The sequence below is a fragment of the Quercus robur genome, chromosome 5 (assembly GCF_932294415.1).
Source record: "Quercus robur chromosome 5, dhQueRobu3.1, whole genome shotgun sequence".
Classification (NCBI taxonomy): Eukaryota; Viridiplantae; Streptophyta; class Magnoliopsida; order Fagales; family Fagaceae; genus Quercus; species Quercus robur.
Window position 1 is genome coordinate 49,228,343 of NC_065538.1, and position 17,066 is coordinate 49,245,408.

The window sequence follows — 17,066 nt, forward strand, 5'->3', positions numbered from 1 at the left end:
AAAAATCACTCCACTTTTGAGTATAGCAGTAATATTGTCATCATATGAGCATATTGTCGAGAAAGAGCTATGGTGTGAATCCTGTGGATATCTCTTTTATTGTTCTTTCTACCAAGTATTTTCTCAGTTTGCTTGATTTTCCATATCCAATTCTTTCTTAGCCCTCACCCTGTGGCCTGTCATTACAACCTTGATTAAAGACCTTTTGATCTCTGATTTTGGTGTTTGATTACATTAGTGGAGAGGATTTCTGAAAATTGGACTTATGGGGTTAAGTTTTGAGAGAATTCTTTTGATTTCAGTTGTTCTACTGTTATTTGAATTTGCTGGTGGTTTGGAGTTAAATTGACTATTTCACACACACACTCAAGGACTTAGCTTTAGGTTGAAGTAAATGCTTAACTCTTGCTTGACAAATTGCTAAATTTTTTTTTGATTGATTTTCCTGCCATCTTTGATGTTAAAAGAGTAAGTCACTAGTGATGAAATCTAAATTCAGATCATGGCTTGGCGAGTGATGATATTTCTCTATGGGGTCTAGCTGATAGTGTCTAAAGTTGTCTTTTATTTTATTTTCTTTTTGTTTGAGGACAAACAAAGTTCTAAGTTTGGGGGTGTTTGATGACTTGCATAATTGAGTGTAATTTATCACTTCTCAACTTTAAACTTTAGTCTAATTTTATTTATTTTGTTGATTTTAGACTTGATTTTTGTTATTTAAATTTTATTCCAGATTTGAAGAAAATAAAGATTTATTCAAATAAAAGAAATGTGAAGCATCTAAAGAGAATATTTTTGGCCTTGGAAGTTGGCAAGAAAAAGAGAATGAGGCGCTGAAAAAAGAAGAAGAAAAGGAGGCGCTGAACAAAAAGAAAAGGTGCGCTGAAAACAGAACCAACAAAAAGAAAAAAAGGCTGAAACAAAACAAAAAGAGGCTGAAACAGTGGTGTGGGCTGAACTGAAAAACGTTTTGAACTGAAGCAAAAACGTTTTGGGCTGAAAAAAATGTTTTTGGGCTGAAGAGAGAATTGTTTTGGGCTGAAAAAAAGGGCACACGTGAACTGAAAAGAAAAGAAAGGCAGGAAGAAAAGAAACAAAAGGGGAGGCTGAAAAGAAACAAAGGGGGGTGCTGAAAGCAGAAGCAGAAAAAAAAGAAAAGACGCTGAAACAAGAAGAAAAGAAGGAGAAAAGAAGAAGGGGTGCTGAACTGAACAGAGGTTGAACGAGATGTATTGAGCATTCTTTCTCTTTCCAATCTTCTCAGAAAAAATTATGGTGAACTCGTTTGTGTTGGATTTAATTTTTAGCATGAACTAAACTTTCTTTATTCTAGGAAAACGATGTAATCTAGTTCCGAACTATGCTTGCTTTTCTATGTTAATTTGAACAATTTCTCTTCATGTTTGTCTGATTTATTCTAAGCTTATTGCTTCTAATTAACTGGCCATTAATTAGATGATTTTAATCTTGTGATTTGCTGTCGAAAGAGGGAATTATAGGATAGATCTTAAATATTTCAGCATAGGTAAATATAGAGATTGAAAGACTTGTATGAACCTATGTAGTATTAAATTGCATACTCTTGTGTAAATTGATGAACAAGGATGTTTCCAATTGACTGTCGAAAGAGGCTTTTGGAAGAGTTTGGAGATTGCTAACAAACAGAGAGAATTAAATTCAATTAGCTAGATGAGTAAAGCATAGTGAGGAATTAGGTGAAATCGATTTCCTAGAAGTTTTCTTCCCATCAAATTGATTTTTGAGCAACATCTCCTTTTTCCTTTGCGTATTTTCTTTTATTTGATTTTATTTTAAATTCCAATTACAAAAACCTTAGTGACTTCTCTAGATAAAATCGAGATTAGCATAATTTTGGTATTTGTCAAAAGTAAGTTACCAATCCCTGAGGATGATACTCTTCTCATCACTTTACTATAAAACTATGATACTGTGCACTTGCAGTTTTGCATCGATCATAGCCCTTTTGTCGCTTTGTCTTTCTTTCTTGTGGTTTGGCCTATTGGTTCAAATCCGATCTAGATCCTATGGTTTTTGTCATCGTCCATACGCCAAGGCCCATATCAAAGGGTTTGTATCACCCTATTTTCATGTCAATGCTTGTTTCTATGCTTTATGCTTGTGTTAGCCTTTCTGGTTTTAGGCTTTGCCACATTTGATGCCTCTTAGCAAGTTTATGGTTATGTGGTTACATTCGACGCCCATGAGGCCTTGTTGGATGTAACCATTCGAGATGCATTGCTGTGATGCTAATTGCTTTGTGCACACCTTTCCCCTTTTCCGCTCCGTGCGATGATATGCTTACCATGCTTGTTTGTGCCATCCGTTGGCTTTATATGCATCTTTACACGCTTGCTTACATGCCCATGCATGAGTCTTGCTTGCTAGTGTGTTGCCCATACTTCAACACAATGAAGCTATGGATATCCGATCCGAACCTACATTTGTCCCTCGTGGACACCACCTTCTGTTTACTTTCTTGCTTGTTTGCCTTCTCGCCTGTTTGCTTGCTTTCTTGTTTCTCTGCTTGCCATGTCTACCATGCTTATATGCTTTATGCCTCTTTCATATACTCTACGCATCTCTTTCTTTCCATTGCTTGTCTGCTGATTTCTTGTTCTTGCCTTCGCATGTACACAAATGGAGCGATGATGCATGAAGCTAAGGCATGGTCTCCTAGGCACAAGCAAAAAGGGCAAGGATGCAAGCATGTAGATATCATCCAAGCAGCTTTGTTCAGTAGATTTAGGAGTTTAGCCTCTCCCCTTTAGTTTAAAACTTTTTAAAACCCCTTCCTTCCTCCTCCCTTTCTCTCTTAGATGGGTTGTACTAGGTATATCATGCTGTGTATCATTCTTCCTTATCTCTAAAGTATGGCGACCCCTATTAATTTTCCTGCACCTTTATTTTGGGCCATGCTTTAGGGATGTAGGAATTTACTTTCTCGCTCAGTGTGCTTGCATTATGTATGATGTATGTATATATATATATACCTACTCACCCCTCCCGGTGTGATTGTCACAGTCCATGTCATTTAAGGCAAGCGATGTCTAATTTCCGCTGTGAAAGCAAGGTGACATGTCGCCAGATTTTCGTCGTGGAAATCAGGCACTTTGCTTGAATGCCTTAGGAAAGCGTACATTGGGACCACACCCATTCAAAAGCTAAACCTCGAAGCCCCCATGCATGCAAAGCCCTGAAAGCTAATCCCCAAAATCATGTTTTTATTTGCCAATCTCCGAAAATTAAGGTTTTATCAAAATAAAGGACTATCCTTAGAAAGGCGTTGTGGGGTGCCTAACATCTTCCTCACACGTAACCAAACTTTTGGACCTAGTGTGGGTTTAGATCCAAGTCTACGTTTTAAGTTTGCGTTTTCCCTTTTTTTTTTTTTTTTTTTTTTTGCAGTTGTTGACCAAGTCAGCAATGAACAGTGCACTGTTCATGGGTCCCACAAACTTCACTTTTCAGCAACTTTTTCATTAAAGTCCCAAGGCAGTATTCACACATTTAAAAATTATTTTACTACAGTGTTTTCAGTTTTCAGTTTCAGTAAAATAAGTTCTATCTAAATGGACCTCTAAGAATCAAGATTTATTTTTGCCATCCACATTAGATTAGGAAAAATGTCATTTTTCTTAACCTAGGATTGGTAATAAAATCAACTAGAAACAAGTGACCAATCACACCTTAGAAAAACCCAATGATTGGTGGCGACTCCACTTACCTTTGGTAAACCCTTAAAATTCGGCCTAGATTCCTGCCACAAATGCCAAAGGTAGACCTACCTTCCTCCATCGAGAGGGAGAGCACCTGAAGCCCCATGCGAACCATGCCACACACTACACATGCACATACACCATTTTAAGAGAGAAAGGGGGCCCTCCAATGGGATCCCCGTGTGCGTGGGAGCGGCGCCACGGCGGGTGATCGAATGAAGGCTTGCAAACAGCGGTTTTTCACCCCGATTGAGGCTGGGCGTTGACATCGTGGATAAAGGAAAATTAAAAAAATCAAGAAAAATTGACATTTTAATGAAATGTAGTGTAAAATAGATATTCTGATGTAAGGTGTCTTGAAAAGTAAGTATGCAAAATATAAAAAGTAGACTTTTCTACTAAAATAGACAAAATTTTTTGCACAAACTGATACAAATGCTTTTAGTGGTTCTAAAATTTTTCTTAGTGATGTTGCACTGCCTTCAAGCTTTAGCCTTTAGGTTATAGCCCTTCACTTTATACGTGGAAGTTTGGTAGTGGGCCACTTTTATTCGGTCCACACCCTTCTCAAAAAAAAATTTTCAAGTAAAATATTTGTTTGGGGTTCAACATCATGGTGTAGCTAGGATTTTTTCCACTGGGGGGGCTGAATTATATATTTATATGCTAGTCATAACTCATAATTAATACAGTAATTATATTTTATATAAAATAGTCAAATTTAACATTTTATAATATTTTAAAACTCAAATAAGATTAAAAAATTGTTCAATTTGCTATAAACATATAAAAGATTTTTTTTTTTAAGCCTTAGCATCTCCTATTAGAATTGTGCTTGATGATGACCATTCATAAAATAAATTCCATTCATTATCATTTTCATAGTGAAATTCTTAACAATTTTCCCCTTTTTAAATTTGGGAGGGGGTTAAGACTTAAGAATATTTCTTATTTCTAGTGCAACCTAAATTATGTTGTAGAAACATATCAACGTTGGTACAACTTATAAGGCACCTAGATTCAAAAGGAAAACAAAAAAATCAACTAAAAATATATAAAAATGAGATTATGATAATGAGAGAAAAACATATAAGGAATTTTTTTTGGAAATATGAGAAAAGGATCAAATTTTGTGAAAAAATGATGATGATGGGACATGAATAAATGAATTTTAAGGTTAAGAATGAAAATAAAAACACACCAATTTGAGCAACGCGCGTTGCATTTAAAAATTGAAAACAATAGGAACAACGTCCGTTTTCTATTCATAGAAAAAATGAAAAGAAAGACACCTGGAGATTAGGGATTCATAAGATTTTGGAAAAAGTGTGTGTATTGTTTGGGTGGAGTCCACTTGAGAAACTAACTAAATATTGGAATTGTAAATGACTAAATCTAGTCATTGTTATATTTTAAAGGGAAATAACATAAAAACTAACAATGAACAAATCTCTATGACATTTTTTTAAAAGGAAAGTCATTATCCAAAATCAGTAAAGAGAAAACTAAGCAAAACAACAGTAAAAAAATTAGCATGAAATGTGATTTGTGAAGATGATGAATATTCATAACTTATTGGAACTCTAAACCAGAGACTATCTTCTATTCAATAGCTTGGAAACTCCAGGTTCTTGGCATGTTCTACAAGTAGGTGGGCCACCTAGTTACTCTCTCTTTTATTATAACTAGTCATCTTATTGGAGATACAAATATTTTGTAACATGGTATAACGTATGATTTATTCTATAAAACGTATTGGAGATATTATTTCTAAAATTATTTTTCACCTCTCCATCTCTACAAATATATTACTCTACTATTTTGAGGTTTTTTTTTTTTTCTTTTTTAAAAAAAAAAAACTTAGGTGCATTTGATTGATATTATTCCATTATTATTATTATTATTTTTTTGAGGTAAAAGATATAGTATTCTTTTTTCAAGTGATCTATATTATTCAAACTTTTGTATAGTGTTTTTTTTTTTTCTACAACTAAAATTTTTAATTTCCAAAATTACTTATTTGAACTTCTCATTCTCTTAAAAAAATTATCATGATAATCAAATCTCATCACATATTTACAATTGATATTACTCAAATAATTTATAGAGACATTCAAATACATAATCATCTCACTTCTAAAATATCTAAATATTAACTCAAACCAAAACTATAAGAGGGATAGAGAGTATATGTGATAAATAGCTCAAAAAACACACCACCAAAGTGTATCATCCAAAAGTAGAGACAAAAAAAAAAATCAATCTAAAATAGAGTTGCAAGAAAGAATTAATAAGAGAGAGAGAGAAATCACCTTTTTTTTTGAAGAGAATGTGAGACAAATAAAAAATTATATAAAAGAAAATGAGTAGAAGAATATTCAAAAGAAAATGTATAGTTGTAAATACCAAATTATCCAAGTCATGCTATGTAATAAAATAACAATAAATCATTCCGCAATTTCATAGGATAACATGTAACAAACAAAGGAAATAAAATTTTAAAAATTAAAAATCAAAATATAACCAAATCATATCAACCTAAAGTAGAGTTAAACATAAAAATTCATCAATGTAAAGAATTAAATGTCCACCAAAAGAAAGAATATATATATATATATATATATAGAGAGAGAGAGAGAGAGAGAGAGAGAGAGAGAGAGTATTCACCTTTTTGTGTGAGCAAAATATGGATTGAATGGAATAAAAAATAACAAATTTTTATATTAAAAAAATTGAGGAGAAGAAGAGTCAAAATAAAAGGAAGATGAAGGGATGGAGAAATTGTAAGGTTAAGGTATAGAGCACTGGGAAGATAAAAAGGTAAAAGTAGGTAAACATTGGAGAAGGTGTATTTGTAAAGTGACAAATTAATAAGAAGAAAAATAATTAAAAGATAGAGAAAATACTGAAAATAGGTTGATGATGTGGCATTAATATGGCTCAATAGGAACGCACAACAACATTAAACTCTACGCTTCAGCTTTTAGATATACTAGTCCCAGACTCGTGTGATGTGCGGGAAAATTTGATATGAAAATGTTTTATTGGATAATTATTGAATTAATATATTAGATTGTATATTGATAAAAGTCAATATGTGTTATTTGAAATTATGTTTTATATTAGAAGATTTTTTGTGGTGTAACAACAAACAAATTAAATATATTTTGTAGTTGGGTATTATAGATAGTAAGATGTATGAAAATACAATGCAATAATTTTCTTATAAAAAAATTTTACTATGTGAGAACTATTAGACCAAATTCTAACAATGTAAATTTTGTTTATTACTATACAGATGTATGCGATTCAACACTTATAGGTATATTTTTCTCCAAAACATAGATCCATGTCTCTTTCTTCCATAATCAATAAATCATATATCATAAAGTGGAAATATAAAATAAAATAAAATGCAAAGAGCAAACCTTATTTCATCATATGAAAAAATCCCGCAATATATAACTCTTCAAATTTACAAACCCCATAATTACTTAGATTTTATAGTACTATAAGACCAATCCATCCATCATGACATTGCAGTATAGTCTAGATATAATTATATAAAAATCATGTTTTGTTGATCATGTTTCATAAACCAAAAGTACAATCTATATATCTAATAAAATCTTTAAAGAGTAACACATGAGAATTCTTATTTTGAACACCCGATCATATATATATATATATATATATAGAGAGAGAGAGAGAGAGAGATGTAGATGGTGTGGAGGGGGGATGGTGGAGATGCCTATAGTACTATGAACAAATCCCGCAATATATAACTCTTCAAATTCATAAACCCCATGATTACTTAGATTTTATAGTACTATAAGACCAATCCATCCATCATGACATTGCAGTATAGTCTAGATATAATTATATAAAAATCATGTTTCATAAACCAAAAGTACAATTTATATATCTAATAAAATCTTTAAAGAGTAACACATGAGAATTCTTAGTTTGAACACCTGATTATATATATATATATATATATATAGAGAGAGAGAGAGAGAGAGAGAGAGAGAGAGAGAGAGAGAGAGAGAGAGAGAGAGATGGTGATGGTGTGGAGGGGGGATGGTGGAGATGCCTATTATTTGTAATAGAATGAACCAAAAAAAAAAAAAATCACAAACAGATTTGAGAAAGATGTTTAAGATTTCTAATAGAGACTTTACCAAATACATGGGATGCAATAATAACAAAATTACTACACTGAATAGTACTTTTTGACTTTTTGACACTCTTAAAATAAGCACAAAAATTGTTCATTATCAATATGTTTTGATAAGGGTGTTTTTGCAAATAAATTCGTGATGCGCAAGGAAGCCAACGGTTCCTATGGGCTATCAGCTTCATGTGTATGTACGAAATGGAGAAAGCGACGGCATCATAAACCGACGACCTCACCAATACCTGACAGGTGTCTCCATAGGCCAACGGGAATTCTTGAACAGAGTAGGTGACAGACGGATATGAATAAGTCGACGGAGTTAAAGGGCCGATGGGTCCAGCCTGGCTTAACTTGACCCCCACGAATATCTATGTAAGGAAATATCTTGCATCTCACGATCAACCCTAATCAAAGGGATCTCTACAAGGAAAGGATCCTGCAAAGTGTGTATATTAAGGAGGATCTTCTCTAAAAGGAAAGATCTTCTCCACCAAGAAACAAAGGTCAAATCTACTCTACTATAGAAACCTCAAAGCAATCACAAATCAAGGTACGCATAATTTACCTCATCTATGACACTTTAGAGTTGTGAAAGTTCTCTAACTTAACCTTCGGAGGGTCTTTGGCAAGTAGCACGCCGGTACCCTCTGTAAGGTTTTTCTTCTTCTTCTTTTTTTGTGTAGATTTTTTCCAGGGCATGTGAGGACCGTGCAGCTTACTGACGATTTTCGACATCATCATGTTTCATATCAACATTAGGAATTTCCACAACAATGATTGGCCAAATAAAATTGCATTAACAATTCTAAGTCAGTTAAAAATAACAAAAGTCAATATCATTGAAAAATTTGGAAAGGAAAACAATAAAATCACTTCAAAAAATGCAAGAATACTAAAAAGAAAGGAAAATGAAAAAGAAAAAAAAAAAAAAGACAACATTTATGATTGTGCATTTTGTTTACCTCAATGGTCTTCCTATTGTTGCCTTAACTTTGAAAGTTTCTGACAAAAATAATTGATGTCTTCTCAAAATGGTGAAAACTAAAACTTGATTGAAAAATATGAAGAACAAGTAGTATTATGCTAATTTTTTTGTTGTAGATGACAGGTGATTGTATCTAAAATGTGCATTGGTATATATAACATTGTAAAACTTAAATAAATAATCAATGTATGAGTGAGAGAGAGAGATAAGGTTGTGAAAAACCAAAATTTTGGAAGAGAAAACACTATTACGGTAGATAAATGAAGAGACACTTAATGCTTGATGTCTTCTCAAAATGGTTAAAACTAAAGCTTGATTGAAAAATATGGAAAACAATTAGTATTGTGCTAAATTTTTTGTTGTAGATGATGGGTGATTATATCTAAAATGTGCATTGGTATATGATATATAACATTGTAAAACTTAAATAAATAATCAATGTATGAGTGAGAGAAAGATAAGGTTGTGAAAAACTGAAATTTTGGAGGAGGAAACACTGTAACGGTTGATAAACGAAGAGAAACTTAAGACATCTCTAGGCTGGAGATTTGGGTGCTAAAGTTTGGTTTGGATACTTGAAATGTTAATTTGATCCACTAAAAAGATAATGAATTATTCAATTTCAACAATTACTTAAAATTAGAAAGAAGAAAACTAAAAGTTGAAATCAATTTGGGTAGTTGAATGGTCAAATATTTGTATCTAATGAATAATAATGTTTGTCCATGATCTGTATTTAATTATTTTATATAAAAAAAATAAAAAAATCATAAAGAGAAAAATGATTTAAAAAGAAAAAGAAAAAGAAAAAGAGTATAATGTGGCTAATGAGGTGGCTTAATAGGAGCATAGGAATTTTAAATGCTACGTCTCAGCTTTTAGATATATATAGATATAGATTTAAATTGAGTTAAAAGTAGTCTAGACTCGTGTATTAGGTGGCCTATCCAACTATGCTAGACCAATTTTATTCCATTGACAGCAAGAAGGTTCTGTAAAATTTTTTGGAGGGACCAATCATTATAATTTGTAAGGGCCTAATTTATTTTTATACAGCACTATAAGAGGATTTAAAAAGTTTTTTTTGGGGGGGGGGGGTATGGCCCGTGTAAGGTTGAATTTATTCAACCATCTAATTGGCTTTATTCCGTGCCAAATTTGCTTGTAATTCAGCATTTAGTAACCCTGTATTTAGGTGGGATTGTTGTAAGGGTAGTGAGTGAGATAGTGTGAAGATTGCTCAAGAGTGTGCAAGAAAACAGAGTGTCGCGGCTGGGACTCGCGGGTGGACTCGCGGCTTCAACCCGCCAGAAGATGCACACGTGCCAAGCATGCTGGAAGATGAACAGTCATGCTAGCTGGAGCACTACAGGACAAAACAGGACAACTGGCCATACGGTTAACTCGCGACTGGAACTCGCGACTTAGTCAAGTCGCGAGGTCAAGCCGCGAGCCACCCCTGTTTTGGAAAAACCTGACGTTTCGCATTCCACTCTACTTCAGTATAAATACCCTTTTAACCCACGATTGAAAGAGAGCTTCCAGAGAGAATTTTGAGAGAGAGACCCTAAAGAAAAACCAGATTGTTTCACCCACAATCTCTACCTTAGAGTCTCATCAAAATCCCTCACTCTCTTCCTCTCCATTGTCAAATCCTTGAGAGGCATTATACCAAACCTGGTTCTCACCATTATCATCCCTGTGAGACAGACGTTTGGAGTTCTGGGAAGCAGTTAGGAAGGAGCCAATATTCATTGGTTGATGCTACGGTGTAGTAGCGGAATCCGGAAAGCTAGAAAAGAAAAAGGTTCGGCGCAACCTCGTTGGAGCAAGAAGCTTGGAGGGCTTAGGTGCATTGGGTAGATTAGGCTTGGAGGGTCTATTGCTGTCCTTGTATCCCAACTGTATTTTCTAGTGGATTGATTACCACTTGGAGGGCGGCGGAGAGGTTTTTCGCCGAGGTCTTCGGTTTCCTCTTCGATAACATATCTGGTGTTATCGCTGTGTTTGCATCTTCCTTCCTCTCTATCTCTGCCTTTACATTATCTGCTGTGGTTTATTTTGTTGTGGCTTAGATAGTTGTTTAATCAATTCCAAGTTATAGCATATGTTAAGTTTCCGCACACTAGTTGTTTAACATATTGCGTGTGTTGATTAAATTGGTTTTTGGGGGTCTAAACGTTCAAAAGTGTATTTGTACACGTTTTTGAACTTTCAATTGGTATCAGAGCGGGTACACAGCTGTTTGGTTTCATTACCATTTGTGTGATCCTAGACCCCTGAGTTGTGGTTGTTGTTTTTGTTTATACCATGTTGAATTGTAGCTCAAGTGTTTGTGAAAATGTCTCTATGCATATGACTGAAAGGTGTCTTACTGATGACCTTGTAGAGTTATTAAAAACTAAGAAACATGCTAGAGTTTTTGTTCACATGCTGAAATTTCTTGAGAATCAGAATCTTGTCTTACACAGTAGCATATCTGAATCAAAATCATTGATTAAGAAATATAAAAGAAAGAATAGAATGTTGTGTGAGATGATTGAGAATCTGAAAATGAAAAATCAATCTAAAAGTAGCATGAAACCTGATGATGAGTTTGTGTTTGAAGGTCAAGATTGTCTGTCACATGTGAACCTATTTGTGCATACCTCATTAAAGGTGTTTAATGCATGTTTGTGGTATCTTGATAGTGGGTGTTCTCGCCATATGACAGGGGATAAGTCACTGTTTAAGTCACTCAAAGAAAAGGTGGGTGACTATGTGACCTTTGGGGATGGAAGCCATGCTCAAGTCCTAGGCAAAGGAACCATCGAGATACCCGGTTTGCCTCTGTTGAAAGATGTGTTGTTCATAAAAGGGCTGAAGGCGAATTTGCTGAGCATCACTCAAATTTGTGATGACGACTTCCTGGTACAATTCTCCAATAAAGGATGTTTGATCATCAATAAAGAGGGGATTCAGGTTTTGGAAGGAAATCGGACTACGGATAACTGTTATGGAATAGTTCCCACGGCACCAATATCATGTAGAAGTGCTCGGGTGGATATGTTGGAGCTGTGGCATCACAGATTTGGGCATGCCAACTTCAAACAAGTAGCCAAAGTCTCCAAACTTGAAGCAGTCGAGGGACTTCCTAAGTTTGGAAAAGTAAAGAAGACCATTTGTGGTGCATGTCAAATGGGGAAGCAAACTAAGGCAAGTCATCACAAGGTAAATGTGATAGCCACCTCTCGTTGTTTGGAGTTACTTCATGTTGATCTGATGGGGCCCACCAGAACTGAAAGCCTAGGGGGAAAAAGATATATTATGGTCATTGTGGACGACTACTCAAGATACACTTGGGTTGAATTCCTTAGAGAAAAATCAGAAGCTTGTGAGAGGCTGGAGATTCTGTGCAAGAAACTACAAAATGAAAAGGGGATTCCAATAGCCAAAATTAGAAGTGATCATGGGAGAGAATTTGAGAATGCAAGATTCGAGTCCTTCTGTGAGAAGAATGGTATTAAAAGAGAGTTTTCAGCTCCCAAAACTCCACAACAAAATGGAGTGGTAGAGAGAAAAAATCGTGTGATTCAGGAGATGGCAAGAGTCATGTTGCTTAATAAGCAAATACCTCAAAATTTTTAGGGAGAAGCTGTCAACACCTCGTGTCACATTGGCAATAGGATTTTCTTTCAAGCTGGTACAAAGAAGACTGCATATGAGATATGGAATGAGAAGAAGCCTAAAGTGAAGTATTTCCGGGTATTTGGAAGTAAATGTTATATCTTAAATGATCGAGAGAATCTTGGGAAGTTTGATGCAAGAAGTGATGAGGGTATTTTTCTTGGCTACTCTACTACAAGTCGAGCATATAGAGTGTTCAACAAGAGAACAAAGACTGTGATGGAATCCATAAATGTCAAGATTGATGATGCCTTACCTAAGGTGGAAATGATTGATGATGTAGAAGGGCCGAGCACCGAAGAGCCTGATGTTGAGGTAGAAGCTTTGGATATAGAAGGTGAAGAACCTATACCAGAGGTAGAATCGACTCCCATCAACCCAAGAAAGGAAACGAGATCGATGTCTAGAACTTCAAGTCCTCTTACTCCACCAGAAGTTCATCCTCCTATCTCTCGTAGTGATGAAGTTTCCACTTCAAAAAGGCCTTCCTCAAGAATTCTCAAGAATCATCCAGAAAGTAATATCATAGGATCACTTGATGACGGTCTTCGCCTCAGGAAAGGAAATATTCTGCTAGCCAATCATGTAACATATCACTGTTATCTTGCACAGTTTGAACCAAAGAGGGTTGAAGAGGCTCTTCTAGATGAGAATTGGGTTGAATCAATGCATGACGAGCTGAATCAGTTTGTGAGGAATGACGTGTGGGAACTTGCTCCACGGCCTGAGAACGTTCATGTTATAGGCACAAAGTGGATTTTTAAAAACAAAACTGATGAAGATGGAGAGATAATTCGAAACAAGTCTCGGTTGGTGGCTCAAGGCTACACACAAGTAGAAGGGGTGGATTTTGATGAATCATTTGCTCCGGTGGCAAGACTCGAATCCATTCGAATCCTCATGTCCATTGCGTGCACTTTGAAGTTCAAACTTTATCAAATGGATGTTAAGTGTGCTTTTCTGAATGGATATCTAAATGAAGAGGTTTTTGTTGAGCAACCAAAAGGATTTGAGGATCCTCATTTTCCAGATCATGTATTAAGATTGAAGAAAGCACTGTATGGTTTAAAACAAGCGCCTAGAGCCTGGTACGATCGTCTTACACATTATCTTCTAGATAGAGGTTTCAAGAGAGGGTATGCTGATCGAACTCTATTTGTCAAAAATGATGAAGATTATCTCCTTGTGGCACAAGTCTATGTTGATGACATAGTGTTTGGAGCAACTATCGAAGATCGTGCTACTGAATTTTCTGAGGAGATGAAGAAGGAGTTTGAGATGAGCATGGTGGGGGAGCTCACATTCTTTTTGGGTCTTCAAGTCAAACAACAGAAGGAGGGTATATTTGTATCTCAAGAGAAGTATGCCAGAAATATTGTCAAGAAGTTTGGCCTAGACTCCAAAAAACATGCCTCCACTCCCATGAGCTCTGCCACTAAACTGAATGTGGATTCATCAGGAGTTGAAGTAAGTCCCACATTGTATAGGAGCATCATTGGAAGTTTGCTCTACCTTACAGCAAGTAGACCGGACATTGCTTTCAGTGTGGGCGTTTGTGCCAGGTACCAAGCTAATCCGAAGGAATCTCATCTGACTGCTGCTAAACGAATCATTCGATATGTGAATGGTACTGCAAACTATGGTCTGTGGTATTCAAAAGACTCAAATGCGTGTCTTGCTGGGTATTCGGATGCTGACTGGGCTGGCAGTGTAGACGATCGGAAAAGCACTTCAGGCGGCTGTTTTTATCTTGGTAACAATCTTGTTTCATGGATGAGCAAGAAGCAGAATTCAGTGTCTCTATCTACTGCAGAAGCAGAGTACATCGCTGCTGGAAGTTGCTGCACTCAGCTTCTTTGGATGAAGAAATTACTTCATGACTATGGAATACCTCAAGAAACAATGTGTGTCTTCTGTGACAACACCAGTGCCATCAATCTTTCCAAAAATCCTGTTCAGCATTCAAAATCCAAACACATAGAGATACGTTACCATTTCATTCGGGATTTGGTAGAGGAAAGAGTTGTGTGTCTTGAGTTCATACACACTGACAATCAAAAGGCGGATATCTTCACCAAGCCTCTCGATGGTCCACGGTTTGAATCACTCCGTAAGACCATTGGTGTCGGTACAATTCCTTGACTCTCTTGTGTGTTGTGTGCTTCATTTTTTATATATATATCTGTCTGTGTTGGAGCACACACTTATTTTTGCAACTTGTTTCTTGTTTACTTGTTTTTTTTGTGTTTACTGCTGGTTATGTCTGTGTTTTATCAAACTTTTTGTTTCTAGAGTCAAAAATCCAAAAAATTACATAAAAATTTGAAAATCAAAAAGCTTGTTTGACTTTGTTGAGTTTTTGTCTTAAAACTCATTTTGCCTTGTATCTTTGTGCTAATGGCTTTATGCATTTTCGAGCATTGCTTGTTTTCATGCACTCATATCACTATGGGAAAAATCTGGAAATCTATGTGACTGTTGTAAATAGATCTTCAAGCTTGTCATGAATGATTAGTGAATGGTTATGTTGATCTTGAAACATGCATAGACTCGTGTCTATATCTCTTCCCACTTTTTATTTTTTTGCTAAAAAGAGCTCACCAAATGTAAATCTCCAAATGAAAAGAGATATTGAGCTGCAAAAGCCTGTCGCACATTCTAGTATTTGACTAGGAAAAAGGGTAAGCGACTTTATATTAAAAGTGAAATTTCTTTCAAAAAGGCCAAAGGCCTGTTCTTCAAAGAAAAGTGTTGTCTATCCCTCTCACAATGAGAGATGATTGCCTCAAACGATCAAATGTTATGGCTGAAAGTGGAGTCAAATGAAAGGCTCCAAGTTATGTTATCAGGTTGTGTGGGAAGTCATATATTCATATTTCTATAATTGAGATTGGTCACATGATCTAGTGCTAATTGTGTATGCCTTGGTTGAATTGATCATTGAAGCTTCACATTAGACAAAGGACTATTTCATTGTTGATATCCACACACAACACACAAGTTTATGTTCAATAAATGCCTTATTCATTTGTGTGATTGTACTTGATAAAATGTGTTTTCACATGCTCAATCTTTGTTAATTCAAGCACAAAAAGATTTTTGAGTGTTTTAGGTGTTTTTGGAAAGTGTTTTGCTGGAAAAATCTGAAAATTTCAAAAATACAGTTTTGCCCTGTTTTGGCGGCTCAGTCGCGGGTATGACAAGTCGCGAGCCTCAGTCGCATCTTCGCTGGTCATGTTTGGCGACTTGTTCGCGAGTGGAAGGTCCAGTCGCGAGATTCACTCAGAGATTTTCGCGGCTCAGCTCGCGACTCACTCGCGGGTAGACCTTCCAGTCGCGAAAAACACTTAGAAAAATTTTTCAAAATTTTGTTTTTGTGTTCTTTGGCGGCTTAATCTGGCGACTGTGTGGCGACTTGTCTCAGTCGCGAAAATCGCGTGTTTTGGACATACAGGGGCAGTTTTTAAATTTTCTGTTTTCCCTCGATCTTTTTGTGACTGTTCATTGTCTTTTTCTTCTGCACTTTCCCTTTCTCACCGTGCCTCCATTGTCGATCTCCATTGTTTGCTTCTTCTCAGCTAAAAATCGTCGACTCACAGGTATGGTTCTTTGTCTTGCACTCTAATTTTCCTGTTGTTATGGTTTTTCCCTCTGGATTATTCACTTTTGAGTGTGGGTTTTGTGATGGGTTTTGATGTCATCGTTGTCCTTTCTTAGCTTATGGACCTGTGCTTCTGGTTTTGAGCTAATTTATTTTGTTGGCTGTGTTCTTCATCATATGCTTAGCTAGGGTTAGCTAATTTTTGTCTGATCTGTTGTTGCTATCATGTTTCACTTTGATCTTGTGTGGTATCTTGTTGATGTGGTGTTGATTTTGGTCCGTTTACAGCTGTCTTTGTGGTTATATTTGATCTCTCTACTGTGTAGTTCATATTTGGGCTTTTGGTGTCCCTCATTGCTACTTTCTGACCATACTCATCCAGCTGTTAGGGTTTCTTCATTGTTCCTACATTTTCACTAACGCACTGCTGATATAGTCTGTTGGATTGTGTTTTGTCATTTCCCTTGTTTATAATACAGACTGGTCATGTCTCCATTCAAAAAGGCTGCTGTGAAAGGAGGTTCTTCCAAAGGGAAGGAACCCGTAATTGATGTTGATGAAGACACACCTCTCCCGAAAGTGACTCGCTCTTCATCACAGCGATTCGATCCCAATAAGTTCAGATCCTATTCAGCATATCAGTCATATGAGAATTTCTTTCTTCATGCCACACCACTACTAGAGAGAGCTGTGGATCTGCCCTCACTTCATAACACTGACATTCCGATATGTTTTGCTCACAAGGATTGGAATTACCTTCTCTCGGATCCGGATATCGTGTATGAAGAGTTGGTTAAAGAATTTTATGCTAATGCTATTGTGGAAGGAGATGAACTTAAGTGCTGGGTTCGGCAAAAGAGCTTTTCTGTCTCTCCTACATACCTGGCAGAAATTCTTCAC